This window comes from Adiantum capillus-veneris, chromosome 13, assembly GCF_014529385.1.
Source record: "Adiantum capillus-veneris isolate H3 chromosome 13, ASM1452938v2, whole genome shotgun sequence".
Lineage (NCBI taxonomy): Eukaryota > Viridiplantae > Streptophyta > Polypodiopsida > Polypodiales > Pteridaceae > Adiantum > Adiantum capillus-veneris.
The window spans coordinates 124,997,712-125,003,730 of NC_140943.1; positions in this window are offsets into that span (position 1 = coordinate 124,997,712).

Sequence of the window (6,019 nt, forward strand, 5' to 3'; positions counted from 1 at the left end):
CACCGCATTCAAAAGCAATCGACGGCTTCAGATCATAAGGTGATATGGGCCGTCCGACCTCTTATGCAGCACAGAGGCCCAAGCATGAGCCGGGTCCCCCATTGCTGTAATAAAATTAAGAACGTTAAGCGTTTATTTCTTTGTAAAGGTGTCACACAAATTTTGCAATCTTTATTTTTTATTGGTTGCATGACTTTCTCCTAAAAGTTCTTCCTTGGTTCAGCCTTCAGTATAAAAAATAGCATCAATTATTAAAAATTACATTTGAGAAGCGTTGAAATGGCACATACTCACTCGTCGCCTACCTCGTACTATTCATCCCCTCCCATCATTTCCATTACTGGCCCCTGACCTCCTCATGTTGAGTGTCACTTTTCGTTTCCCACTCGGGGAAGAGGACATTGTTATGGCCCTTCATGAAACTCTCATAAATGGAATGATCCCAAGTCTAATGGCGAGCTCTCCTCTCCCCGCCCCATCTCGATTTGAAGTTATCCTACATTCAGGTATGGGCTCCATGTAGCTACATCAAGTTTTGGATTAACCTCGGCTCTCTCTGCACCTTCAATTATGGGTCTTGTTTGCCCTCAACAACCAGGATCCACGCAGCATCAGCTTTTCCCCCCTGTCACTTCTCTGCCCAATCCCTTGGTCTCCCTCCAACAAACCTCATATGCAGATATGGGTGATCCCCCCAAAAGCATTTTAATCTTCTCTTCATGCCTTCTGTAACCTACTTTGAGCAAGGTATGCCTTTCCCTTTAATCTTTCATCATCAGAATATGTTGGTTCAACAAGAGCAAGGATATGAAGTTCTGCCTACCCAGAATCTTCGCCCTACTTCCTCCGGGTCAACTCCGCACATTTTTTATGAGGTCCTTCAAGAAAACCTTCCCATATATGCTCCCCCCTATGAGACCTTCCCCTAATTTCAACCCTCAAACTTATGGAGATTTTCGTTCAGACCTGTTAGATTTAGACTCTATAGTTATCATTAACAAAGCTCATCTTGAAAACAAGTTTGGTCAATTGTTTGATAAGGTCATTATTGGCCTCTGCCATGGTCCTAGGCCCTCGCCAGAAGCTCTAAAGGCGTGGATCTCTACCAACTAGGAAATTAGAAACCTGTTCCCCCTATCTGGTGAGTATCATGTACAGCATCTTCCCAACGACAAATATTTTCTTTTCTTATGTGATGCTAATAGTGCCCTGCAAGTTCTCACAAAAGGTTAATAAAAAACACTCCCATTTTCCTTCGTTAAGTGGCACAAGGGCTTTAACCGTAAGGGAGAAAAACCAACTAAGTTCTTGATGTGTGGGTGGGCTTTCCAGACCTACCTGTAGAGTTCTACCCTTAGCTCAGAGAAATTGGCAGATTGATTGGTAATTTCCTAGAATAGAAGGCAAAGGGGAGAATCAACCCTAAATGGGATCCCCAACTTCTTATAGATTGACCTCAAAAAAGGGCTCAAACAATTTGTCTTCATCAAGGATTCTACAAGTACTCTTTTACATGAGCAGAAGCACTCTTTTACATGAGTAAAAGCTCATATATAGAAATTTCCATAATACATGTTTTAATCATTTTCAACTTGATCATCTGATTAAAGATTTCCCTCTACTAAAAAACAAGAAAGAGGGTACTCAAACTAGCAATTCCCCTTCTTTCCAGCAGACTAATAAAAGGGCCTCCTTCAAGCATTCTAAAAATTAAAAACCTAACTAGGCCAAATACAATAACAGATTTGAAGCCCTTTTGGAAGATGTGTTTGATCCTTTTGAAATCGACGCTCCTCTTGAGCCTCAACCTCTCCCAAACCAAAATAGTTATTTCCCAAGGGACCAACCCACTCCCCCAGTTGCTTCTCAAGGTATACAAGATCCTCTTCCCCAACCTCCTTCTAGCCCCAGTGATAAGGCTAGTGGAGTATGTACTAATTTCGACTCTTCTAACAGTGAGTTTGAGGTTGTCAAAAGTACTCAAGGTACAACATCTCAGAACGACCATAACGTGTTTGCTCAAGAGCTTGAAGAAAAGGATGCAGTCTCTAAGAAATTGATGGTTGCCTCCCCAAAACCCGCGGTTGAAATTCTTATGACAAGCCGAAGAGGAAACTCTCCCCAACCTTGCTCTCTCAAAAGCAAAGAGGAAGAAATAAAAGTCCCAAGATCCTAATAGAGCTTTTGTATACTTAGCTAAACCATCAAAATCCATTAAAAAATGAAATGCCCTCAATTGAAAGGATTTACTCTCAATTTCAAAGGACTCATTGATCCTCTAAGAGCTATTTCCATTAAGCAAAGGCTCTTGGATCTAATCTCACATCTTGACATTATTTTTTTACAAGAATTAAAAGCTACAAGGTAAACTCTGACAAACAATCTTAAAGGCTTAAGTCCAGACATACTTGGTAGAGGTGCAAATTCATAAAGGATAACCAAGGACTATGGGCAGTTAGAATCAAGAAGCAAGATTCAAGAAGGTTAGTGGGTATTGCAGGTGAGGATAAAAGAAAGCAGATACCTGAACATGGGGGGATATGGGTGTGTGAGGACATGGTTGCTTCTAGCATTGTTGTAATTAGCGGACTCGTTTGTAATCTGTATTCTGGTTTAAGCCTGTATCATATAGAGCATCATTTCTTATGAATATGAATGAGCCAGAGCTATGTGCTTGTCTCCAGTTGTGCATCCTTGGGAATGCTTTGTCATCTGTGTGTCTGGTGATGGCATAGTCATGGACTATAGGCATAGTTGATGTAATGGAAATGAACTATGAACATTGAGAATGGTGGAATTAAGAAAATTAGTGAGTATTTTTATGAGAATACTTCGCGAAAATAGATGGCGAACTTGATTACAGGTAGCAACATAACCATTACTTAATTAACTTGGCATGAACAATACTTTGCAAGAGAGATAATTAGAGAACTTGACAACAATTATGTAGAGCCGGTCCCCCCTCCAAAAGGATTTTGTATTATAGCTTCTCCCATAAAGAGAGACTTGATACAATACAAGCTTTGTGTTCATTGAGACCTTGATGGTGCAATAAAGATATAGAGATTCATGCACCACAATTATGCCCGTAATTTAGCTACGTGAAAGCCTTAACTTGTCCCCGCCCTCATTCCCAAACCTCAACACCTACAAAGGTGGAGAGAGCTAGCAAGGAATGAGGGTAGGGAAGAGGAAGAAGAATTATTCTTATGAAAAAGAAATAGTGTCCTCTCATACCATTACTCATAGAGCTTAGCATAGCATAGTAATGGAGATGAAGAAGATGGATAGCATAACATTGAAGCATGACTCTTGGTTGGATTTGCTACGACAAAGCACCTCAAGCTTGGGCTGGGTTCCCACCTCAAGATCAACCCTAGCTTGCCTAAGGTCTTAGGTCTAAGGACTTTGAACACTAACCTTTGGAGGTCTTTGATGAAGCTAACCCTAAGGTCTTTCAAGCTCCATTAGCTAGCATTTCTCTTTGACATACCATCTCTCATTTGGACCCACTGACTTTGGTTCCGTGCTGAGATAGATCCATAAGCACATGTTTATATTCTAACTCTTGTTCCCGTTTATTCTCCCACATTAAATGATCATTTTAATATGACAAAATCATTTGGGTTAGTTAGATATAAGATTTTATGACAATTGACTACCATGTACCTTAATGGTAGTTAGAGACGTAGTACGCTCGAGATACAACATTGGCGATCTTGTTGGGGAAGCTCCAAGAACGGAGTATCAACTATGGAGGACAACACAGATGAGAGAGTAGGTCCAAGTAACGTACATCAAAAAAAGAAAGCGAGAAGATCTAAGAAAAAAGCAAAAACTAGAGAATCAAAAAGGAGAATCAAATATGGAGAACAACACAGATGAGAGGGCTCCAAGTAATGTACAACAAAAAAATAAAGCAGATTGACGAAAGAAAAAAGCAAAAACTTGAGACTCGAATAGGGTAGTTTTTTATTAGGAGGATCACTTTGAACTAGAAGCAGAAGCAGGGAAGGAAAATGTTGGACCACAACCAGAGAGGCAACTAGATGGACCGCAACTAGACATTCCCACAAGGCAATCAAATTCTCCAGGAGTAAAGCTGGCTCAATAAGTAGCTAAAGATCTCATTGAAATCAAAGGGAAGAAAGGAAGAGGCCCTGGCAACACATTCAGGCTTTTGAGAGTTGGAAAAATATTGAGAATTAAAAAGATCAGATAGAGAGTATGCTTCCCACAAACACTGAGGGGAAGCCCAGACATGGTACCCTATGCTCCCATTCCAAGGCTTCTTTGGCTGTGTCTCTGATTTCCGCTTCTATGTCCTTTTGCAGCTTCTCTTCTTCTTCTTGTGTCAGATCTTGTGGCTCTTGAGAGGGTCCTACAAGGATTTCCTCTTGCATGGTGGTGTCCACTGGATCTACCACATTCTCTATGTCTATTCCCTCCATGGCTACTGGACCCATGCTAAATTACTCTTTTGTTTGCTGCTGGCCTCTCAGCTCTTCTATTTGTTTCTGAAACGTCTTCTTTTTTGCTTCAGCTTGCTCTCCCATATTCACCAGGAGGTCGTTTAGATCTGCGTTTATCTTTTCTGCCTCTTCGAGCTTTCTCTTGATGGTTTCTAGCTCATTTTGCATTGCTATGTGCTCTTCTTCCATGCGGGTTTGCATGACCACTGACCCCTCCGCCATCATCAGCCTCTGTTTTTTCTCTAAGGTTAACTCCTTTTGGAGTTCCTTCATTTGTTCTTCATAAAGCTCAATCTTGGAAGTGGTGTGAGTCAAGCTAGTAGCTCTGACTCTGGCAAGAGATGCCCGTAGCCGTTGGATGGTTTGATCTTTGACTTTAATTTGGTCTTTTAGCTCGATTACCTCATCCTGACTAGCTTCCTGCTCTATCTCTGCCTTCTCTTTGGCATTCCTTATGGCTTCCACTTCCTTGGATTCTTCATCAAGTTATAGGGTTAGGTTATCCCTTTCCCTCTTTGCATCTGTCAATGTCTTGCTGAGTTTTTTGTATTCTTCTTCATCTCTTTGCAGTCTTTGAGCTGCTGCTTGATTTTCTCTTTCCAACTCCTGGCATCTTTGCAATGCCGTGGCTACACTGGCTTGCAGCTCTGCTTCCTTCTCTATATGCCCTTGGCTTTGTTTTTGGAGAGAGTCAACTTCAGATTTGATTAGAACTTCATTGGCTTTGAGATTAGCCATCTCACTTTCCGTGGCCATTGATTGTGCCCTGAGCCCGATTAGCTTGCTCATCACCACATCCCAATCATTGGTGGGTGGCTGCAGGTCCACTGTATCAGTGGCCATCTCTTTTAGTTCCACTAACCGCAGGCTCCGCATCTGTTCTTTGGGCCCTGTGCTTGCCAAGTCAAATTCTACTGTCGCTGCCTCTTCTCTTGAATATCCCGCAGCTAGTAGAGTCTTGAAATGTGCTAAACCTTCTTTCCTCTGGATCTATCTTTTCCTCTTTCTGTTCATCTTCTTCTTGTTGCTCTTGCTCTTGGCTCTTTTCTTGCTGAAAATATTCTTGTTCCTCCTCCTTTTGTTGGGTTTGTGGAGGGCTACGAGGAGGTGGTGATGGCGGTGGGCTGGACTCCGGGCTTGATGGTGGAGTTGGTGGCTTCTTCTTGAAGTCCCAGTCCGCCTTGGTCTTCCGCTCTCTTTCCTGGCCTTCCTGCTCTTCTAGTAGTTGCCGCCGTACTTCATCCACTTCTTCTTCTGTAAATGGGATGTTAGGGATGTTTTCTACCGTAGCATCAGGATCTCAAAATTTTTGAAATAATCTTCAAACCTATCTCTGTGCACCCTTCGAGATGATCCCGACATGGCTTCCAGGGACGGCTTCCATAATTCACTCAAATCTCCCTTGAGTGCTCTTTCCGCTCTGAAGCTTTCTATTAGCCGCTCTAGCCGTGCCGCTTTCTGTGATTTTGTCTCTTTGACCGGCACTTGTACAGATTCCTTCTTTCCCTTCTTCAACTCTGGCTTCTCCTCTTGCACGGTCTCTAATC